Source organism: Macrobrachium rosenbergii, chromosome 21 (assembly GCF_040412425.1).
Source record: "Macrobrachium rosenbergii isolate ZJJX-2024 chromosome 21, ASM4041242v1, whole genome shotgun sequence".
NCBI lineage: Eukaryota > Metazoa > Arthropoda > Malacostraca > Decapoda > Palaemonidae > Macrobrachium > Macrobrachium rosenbergii.
This window is the reverse complement of record NC_089761.1, coordinates 33,943,144-33,952,363: the sequence shown is the minus strand read 5'-3', so window position 1 is coordinate 33,952,363 and position 9,220 is coordinate 33,943,144. Positions and strand designations below refer to the sequence as shown.

The window sequence follows — 9,220 nt, the reverse complement described above, 5'->3', positions numbered from 1 at the left end:
AAGTAGTGTGGGTTACAAAAAAAAAAAAAAGCTAACAAACTATGCAATGAACAACGGAACTGAGGTGGTTTGGCTTTTGAGGTGTTGGTGATTGTCGTTTAATTGCCCTAAATGTAATTCTGACTTATGTGGATGTACCAAGCACCTACTTAAGAAGGTACGCATCGACTCTCATAGGGGTGTCAGCCACCGTACAGGCTTAGCTTTAAGCAAAAAAGAAAATAGAGTCATTAGACTCCATGCCATATCCTGCCATCATCACATAAAATACATTGATTTTTAAATACTCGGACAAACAGAAAACAGCCATTCGTTTCACTTGTTAGAGTCCCTCAATGTTAAACGACAATCACCAACACTCAATAGCCAAACCACCTCAGTTCCATTGTTCATTGCATAGTTTGTTAGTTTTTTTTTTTTTAACCCACACTACTTCATCCTCCTCCATTCGCGGTCTTCTAACTCGTCCAGATGTCATTTACTACGACATGAACAGTAAGTTCTCCGGTATTTTGCACTACTGTACGTTATCATTATTATTATTATTTTGAATATTCATATTTGTTTTCTCTCAGTATCTATCTGCTTAGTGGCTTTATTTGACGATTTCTGCTCAGTACATAATCTCTTCTTATTCAAGTCGTTGTTCTTTTGTCAGTCTTGATTTGCTTTTAACCCAAGTTTTTATGTTCCTTTTTTTTTTTTTACTTTACATTATGTAATTGGAAGTGTTGTCAATTATAGCTGTTTTAATACTTTTAGATCTAGTCAATCAGTATAGTTGTCTTGCTGTTTCTTAATTCTTTGCCTTATTAACGTCTGCATTGATGCCACATCTGGCTATCCTGTTTCCTCCTCATATATATATATATATATATATATATATATATATATATATATATATATATATATATATATATATATATATATATATATATATATATATATATATATATATATATATATATATATATTATATACATACACACACACACGCAAATATAATCTGTATGCAGTCATACATCTGTTTGTACTGATATAACAGAATGACAAGTTAATGTAAAAATTAATCTTTCCGTTATGAAATTCATAATTGAGTTTGCTTGCCTTTTGTTCAGTAATATAAAGGCAGTTGAAATATGTAGGATACCAGAATCTTTGTTTATATTTCAGTAAGGGAATTAATAATACTAAGCCTGTATCCTACCAAGAATTACTTAGCGAGTTCTCTTCTTTTGTTTCTCAAGACAGATAACGAAAAGCCGCGAGTGAATCTGCCTGGTGAAAGCTGCCTTTGATTGCTGAATATCAACAATGCCATTGAACAGTTGCTAGATGTCAGAAAAATAATTATTCTACCCGCTTAAAACACACGATATCTCGACGAGATGCCGTTTTGTATCGCATTTACGAGAACGCGTTGATAACAGCACCATTTTGGGAAGACAGTGCCTCGTGATAAAAGAGAGTTGTGTGTTATATAATACGATCTTCCCCCAAAACAATGGCATCTCTCAGACTATAGTCGTCTGCTTTGCCAGCCGCATGCTAAGAGCAGTGTTGCTCTTCTAGCTGAAGTCGGTTCAGTGCCGAGCGAATTTTTTGTTTCGTTAAAGAGACAATACTTAATTTGGTATCGTCTTGGGAAAAACCTTTTAACATTATTTTTTTATAATATTTTATATTATTTTTATACTTATCTTTAGAATTATATTGTGCCTAAGTGAATACTACGAAAGACTTTGTGAGGAATTTCACGAATCATCCGTTTGTTACGTGCAGTAAAAGAAAGCCGTTAGATCATATCTTTAATTTCTGAAAATTTGCTAGATATAGCTTTAAAATAACGTTAAGAGAATGTTTTTAAAATAACTAAAGAAAATCATTGCTGTATTCCTAACACAATCGGCGAAAATATTAAAATAAACAAAACTTTGGCGCCTTTTTTAATAATCGACGGGACTTCTGGCCGCTTTTCTAGAGAATATATCTTTAAAATAAAGTTAAAAGAATATATTTCATTAAAGAATTAAAGAAAACCATTGCTATATTCATATAAAAGTCAGATTAATATATTAAAACATCAACGTATCGAAGTTTGGCGCCTTTTTACTTTGCCATCAGGCGGGATTTCTGGCTACTTTCCCCGCAAGACCCCCAAAATAAAGCAATAAACTAGCAACGCTGAACCGGCCCAGTCAGTCATTGGCAGACTGTGATGAAGGTTGGACGTCGACTGCGAGACCGCCGAAGCAACGCCCCTCGCCCACAGTATAAAAGCCGCCTCGAGTGAATTTAGTGATAATTTGATACATATTCGAACTCATTAAAAAAACATAGGCCTATCGCCGCTGCGTCTTTTTTAAAAAAAAAGGAAAGGGCTACGACAGAAATCTCTCTTTTCCCCGCCGCCGCCGCCGGAATCGAAGAAGTGTCGCAGGCTTGGAATAAAAAAATATATATATTCGATTTTATTGTATTTATACATAGGCCTATTTTCCTCCTCCTGCCGGAACCGTTGACAACACGTCTACGCGTCCTTTGGTACTTCGTTATTTAAAGGTAGGCCTATATATACACGCACATATAAATAACTCTTGTAAATTTAAGGTCTTCAAGGGAGATGGCATTTGATGTCATTCCGAAATGGTGGAATTAAAAAAGACAATTATATGTTTTTATGTTTTTAAGTCCTGTACTAATTAGGCCTACTGGAAGTGACAGCTGACACCCTATTCAAACAGCCCAGGCCTGTTTTGACATAGTTGGTAAAGATTGTGGGTCTATTAATCACCCAGTTTTTCGAAAAATCAATGACATTTTAATGTAGCCTATATTTTCCACTATTACCAGGAGACTTGGAATTGGCAGCTGACATCCTGTGTAAACAACCTAGGCCTATTTTGACACAATTGGTAAAGATTGTAAGGATATTAAACACCCAGTTTTTCGGAAAATCAATGACATTTTTAATATTTGTCTCCATTACTACCATTAGAGTTGTAAAATCACGTAGGCCCGTTGAAATTGGCAGCTGACATCCTGTGTAAACACCCTATTTTGACAATTTTACATTTTTAAATTTAAATTCATACCGGTAAATCTGTAGCCTGCAGAAAGTGACAGCTGACCCTCCTGTGTAAACAGCCAATTTGACACGATTTTTAAACATTTTGAGTATATCAGGCCAATTTCTGCATATTTTAGGCCTTTTTTGAAGTGAAAGCTGGTATTGTATGTAAACCCCCTATTTTGACACTATATTAAAAGATTTTGAGTGTATCAAACATCCAGTTTTGGTATATTTTAGGCCTATTTGGGAAGTTGACAGCTGACATCCTATGTAAACACCTTATTTTGACACGATTTTTAAACATTTTGAGTATATCAAAATCCAATTTAAGTATATTTTAGGTAACTCAAGGTTATTTTTGGTGCGCAAATCGCGTCCCTTGACATACAAACACAAAGATAAACGTCCAGCGTTAGTCTTAGGCCTAAGGAAGGCCCATAGCTACTGCAGTCCCCGGCTGCCAACATTCTTTTAGGCCTTGAAGTATAGATTCTCGTGGAAGGTCAAGAAGATTGATTTTTTCCCTGAAGGTTTTTTAGTATATGTTGTTTATTTTATTGTGTTTTTTTGTGTTTGTTTTGCTCTAATTTGATTTTCACATCTAGGCCTGTGTTTAAATAATTTGATAGGCGTAGATCAGCGATAGATAGGTTTCATATATGTATATATATATATATATATATATATATATATATATATATATATATATATATATATATATATATATATATATATATATGTGTGTGTGTATATCGACATATCTATCTACACACACACACACACTATATATATATATATATATATATATATATATATATATATAGAGAGAGAGAGAGAGAGAGAGAGAGAGAGAGAGAGAGAGAGAGAGAGAGAGAGAGAGATTCTTAGGCCTATCAGTAACAGATCCACTACACTGTAAGGCCGTAGACAAGTACCATTTACAAAAAAAATTTATATATCTTTGTATCTCTCACATAAAAAGATAAAAAGTGTCCTATATAACCTTGCTCTGGTGTAAAAAATGTCCCAAATAACCTTGCATTGTTTACTCAGCTTTATTTATTAATATAAAAATGAAGGTAATTCGCCTGTATTATTAATTATGATATATGATGTTAACAATTTTATTTTGATTCACGTGTCATACTACTTTACTATTGACCTTGACTGCGAGAAATTATCTTCTGTCATCGCCACGCCATTTCTGTCAACACTCTCACACTCACGCCGCCTACGCTCTCTCTCTCTCTCTCTCTCTCTCTCTCTCTCTCTCTCTCTCTCTCTCTCTCTTCCCTCCTTCCCCCGCGCCGTGGCAAATCGATCTTGTTAAAACAGTCTCAGGAAATAGTCACGTGACTCTCTCTCTCTCTCTCTCTCTCTCTCTCTCTCTCTCTCTCTCTCTCTCTCTCTCTCTCTCTCATGATGGCTTGTCAGATGAAACTCGACAAGGTCAGAAGGGTTGCTATCATAAGCTACGTGTTTGTCAAGTAAATAAATTCGTGCATTAGGCCTAACTATTCCTCTCTCTCTCTCTCTCTCTCTCTCTCTCTCTCCAGTGAAAATACGTCATCGTGTTGAAAATGAAAGTAAATATACTATTGTTGTTATTGATATGGCGCTTGGTGCATTATTATTATTATTATATATCTGGATCACCATATGCCTGTTATATTTATTATTATTATTATTATTATTATTATTATTATTATTATTATTATTATATCTGGCTCACACAACAGCTGTCTGTTATAGTCATTCATTTCGGGAACCCCCTCCCCCATCTCCACCCCGCGCCGGTCCCATATCGCTTTCGACAAAGGGGCTATGGGCTAATGGATATTGGGTTTAGTGTCCATTAATTTCGTCCGTATGCCCCTTAACATCTGAGGTTCATAGCCTCCATAAATCACTGTTGTCATTTGCAGTGATTCTCAGTTCGTTGTTCGTCTGCGCGTGACCATATTCCTTGCGACGCCAGATTAGTTTTCAGTAGAGGGTTATTATCAATTTTGCACTTTTTTTAAAGTTATAGTGGAGATTTGAAACTTATAAAGTAATGAATTATGAAATATTTTGGATATTTTGGTTATTTTAAGCCTATCGGTGGTTGACCATATTCCTTGCGACGCCAGATTAGTTTTCAGTAAGGGGTTATTACCCATTTTGTACTTTTTAAAAGTTCTAATGGAGATTTCATACTTATGCTACTTTTAGACCTAGTTGTGGATTGCTACTTTTAAGGCCTAGTGGCAGATTGCGACTTTTTAGACCTAGTGGTGTATTGCTTCTGTTTTAGACCTGGTGGTGGATTGCTACTTTTCAGACTTAGTGCTGGATTGCTACGTTACTTAGACCTAGTGCTGGATTGCTATATTTCGTAGATCTAGTGGTGGATTGCTTCTTGTTTAGACCTAGTGCTGGATTGCTACCTTTTAGACCTAGTGTTGGATTGATACTTTTTTAGACCTAGTTGTGGATTGCTACTTTTTTAGACCTAGTTGTGGATTGCTACTTATTTAGACCTAGTGGTGGGTTGCTACTTTTCAGACCTAGTGGTGGATTGCTACTTTTTTAGCCCTAGTGGTGGGTTGCTACATTTAGACCTAGTGGTGGGTTGTTACTTTGTAGACATAGTATCATACTGGATTGCTACTTTTTTAGACCTAATGGGAGAATGCTACTTTTTAGACCTAGTAGTGGATTGCTACTTTTTAGACCTAGTGGTGGATTGCTACTTTTTTAGACCTTGTGGTGGATTGCTACTTTTTTTTTAGACTAGTGGTATTTAGTTATATCCAGGATGAGAGCTAATGATAATCCAGATAATTGTCATCTGAATTGGTATTAACCAGGAAATCTGACCGGATTGTGTTGATGCTAATTGGGTTATGGGTGGCGATCTGCTCACAGAGAGAGAGAGAGAGAGAGAGAGAGAGAGAGTGGCTGGCTAAGGCTTTGACGTGTCATGCAGACACCATTAGACTCGCCAAGCGTCATTTGTTCTGCTCTATTTCGCGCCAAAAAATTTCGCGCCAAATATATATATTTATACCAACGGCTCAGGACATTAAGGGGAAGGGATGTGGGAGGGGGGAAAGGGGGGTGTCACCATTGTGACGTGACGTCATCGCGTATAGGCTCAATTGTGACCAGATGTGGTTTGAATTGGTGTAGGTAGCTTTGTTATATAGGTCAATTCAATCCCCCCTTTTTTTTATCGTGTCAGACACTGCAATTTTCGAGTTAAAAGTCATATGTTTACGTCAAATTCCTCCTGACGTGTCGTGCAATGGCCATTTTTAACTTTGTGGTATGGTAGCCATATTATTATTCCACCCAGGGACTAATTTCTGTCCCATTTATATTAGGTCATGGGAATTTTAGCTGACATATTTTGCCTTCGTCACAGTTTATACTCACATAATTTCCTTTCTTTTTTTTGTTGGAGACTGACGATTTACTTAGTGATAAGTATAGAAGTATTTCTTGGGAATTTTCATTGATGCTGTTATATATATATATATATATATATATATATATATATATATATATATATATATATATATATATTATATATATATATATATATATATATATATATATATATATATATATATATATATATATATATATATACATAAATTTTGTCTCACACCGTGTCATTTTTTTATAGTCATAGGCATTAAGCCACAAATGTCGTTTAATATCCAACTCAACTCATGGGAATAACATACACCTTGTGTGTGTGTGTGTGTGAGAGAGAGAGAGAGAGAGAGAGAGAGAGAGAGAGAGAGAGAGAGAAAACCCAGTTATGTAATGACATTTGCGATCTCGTAACGCGGAGCCGGTGAAAGTAATAACACGTTAAGCTGAGAGAATTGACTCGAGTTTGTATCTGTGTGAATTCCCCTCCCCCTTCACCAACCCCCTCACCATTCTGCTCTACACTCCGCAGTTTATGTAGGAAATGGTTTAGACACAAGATATGTAATATATATGATATGTGATTATATTATCAGCTGAGGTATTTATAATTACGTATATGGGGTGTTTTGACGATGTCACCTTCATTTTCCAATGAATTGCTAGCACGATACGATTGGGTTAGTTGTAAAAGGCCAGGTGTTAGGTACGTGCTTATATGTAAAATATGGATACGTATATATTCTATCTCATTCATACATACGTGTATTCATATACATTGCTTCTATGGTATCTTGCGTGAATACGCATTTATGTATGCATTATATGCTTCTATGGTATCTTGCGTGCATACGCATTTATGTATGCATTATACACATGTGTATATATATATTATAACAGACATATTTATGTAGGCTATATGGGCTGCTTTTGCATACACACTTGTGAATACAGAATTATCTATATGGCCTGCTCGTGTTGTAATTCCACATGCGTGTGATGTTTACATTGGATAGGCCTATAGGCCTACGCTCTTGGCACGACGGTTTCAACAGAACATGGTTGTATTTCATAAGTTGTCTTTTGAGTATTATGGTGTAGGCTTGTTTTTATCAAATCTGTCATCATTCGTTCCTGTTTACTCTCCTCTCTCTCTCTCTCTCTCTCTCTCTCTCTCTCTCTCTCTCACGAAAACCAGCCGCTTATAGTAGACTCTAAACTGTTCCATTGCTGTGTTTACATGTGACAAGATTTCTCCATTTCTAGGATTTCTTTTGAAAAATTAGCCTTCTCTCTCTCTCTCTCTCTCTCTCTCTCTCTCTCTCTCCATTCGGTCATGCACCCAAACACACGAGAAGGAGCAACGGACAAAAAACATGACCATGCCCAAAAAACTTTCGACTGTCAGAATGGCGGCGACTGTCTTTTGTCATATCTCCTTGAATGCTGGAAGGAGCCTCACCTAGTGGTACCCCACCCCTATCCCCTCCATCCCAATCCCTCCCTCTCTCACTCCCTCTCTCCCTCACCTCCAGATGTGTTGTTCAGTGCATTTTAATATCAAGTCGGCAGCTGCATCATGGTCTACGTATGACCTTTTTGAAGGTCAAATTTCTTTTTTAATTCTTTTTGAAACAACGATTAGTGGGATGTTCGCTACCGGATGAGATTGTGTTGGAGTTAAAGGAGAGCCAGGAATGTGTAGCACTGGGCTGTTTGGTTTGCGAATTTGGCCGATTGACCTAGTTGAGAGAGAGAGAGAGAGAGAGAGAGAGAGGTTTTAGGAAATAGCTCGTATAAGGAATTTTGATTTTACACAGTAGTTTTTCGTGCACTGGATTTTAGCCTAAATGGTTTCGTTATATCAATGCTTTTGTGGGCTTAGGAGAGAGAGAGAGAGAGAGAGAGAGAGAGAGAGAGAGAGAGAGAGAGAGAGAGAGAGGTTTTAGGAAACAGCTCCTATGTTGAATTGTGATTTTTATATGCATTATTTTTCCTGTACTGGAATTTAGCCAAATTGATTCGTGATATACTGCTTTATAGGCCTAAATGAGTCTTCACAGTGACCACCATGAAATCTCATGGAGCATAATTGTTAAGCTGACTCTCTCTCTCTCTCTCTCTCTCAACTTTGATTTTGGAGAAAAAGCGAGGTATGTAATCGTACGTGCTCGTGTCAGACCTATAATAGTATCTATACAGCTTTTTTCTAATTCTCTCTCTCTCTCCCTCTCTCTCTCCATATCAGATTCTCTGTTTTACTCGTATGTCTAGACCGTGGTCTGTAGAAGCAACGCAAGTTAATTATGACGGTAAATCACTCACTGTCTCACTTCCATACAAGTCCAATTCCACAGCTAACCGCTTTCGAGGACAGCGGTAGCTCGTGACGTCAACGGTGTTCATTTGGTCATCTGTATGTGTGTATGTGTGCAGTTCGGTTGTCCATATATGTGTGTGTTTCTCTGTGCGCGGTGTTGGTCGAGACTTGGCGGGGAAACTCTAACCGTATGTGGTGGATCATTATTGCACAATAACAACCACCTCTCGGCTTGGCTGCTCAGAAGCAGCAGGAATGGCTGCGAAGGAGCATATCTGTGGCGTGACTCATACCTGTGTACACGTTCAGCTGTGATGCTTATAACATATACTCTCTGCTTCCCCTTCCCCCCCAACTCCCGCAGGCCTTAAATGGCTCTCCTTCTCCACCCCAACCCCCTCCCC

At 37.2% G+C, this 9,220-nt stretch overlaps 1 protein-coding gene across 1 annotated transcript in view; it reads left to right on the top strand.

Moving 5' to 3' along the window:
* The first annotated feature begins 2,191 nt into the window (after positions 1-2,191).
* LOC136849890 (methionine-R-sulfoxide reductase B1-like) overlaps positions 2,192-9,220 on the top strand; it is a 95,968-nt gene continuing 88,939 nt past the window's right edge. Inside the window, exon 1 of the mRNA XM_067123403.1 lies at positions 2,192-2,562. The gene's annotated coding sequence lies outside the window, so the exon portion shown is untranslated. The remainder of the gene's footprint in view (positions 2,563-9,220) is intronic.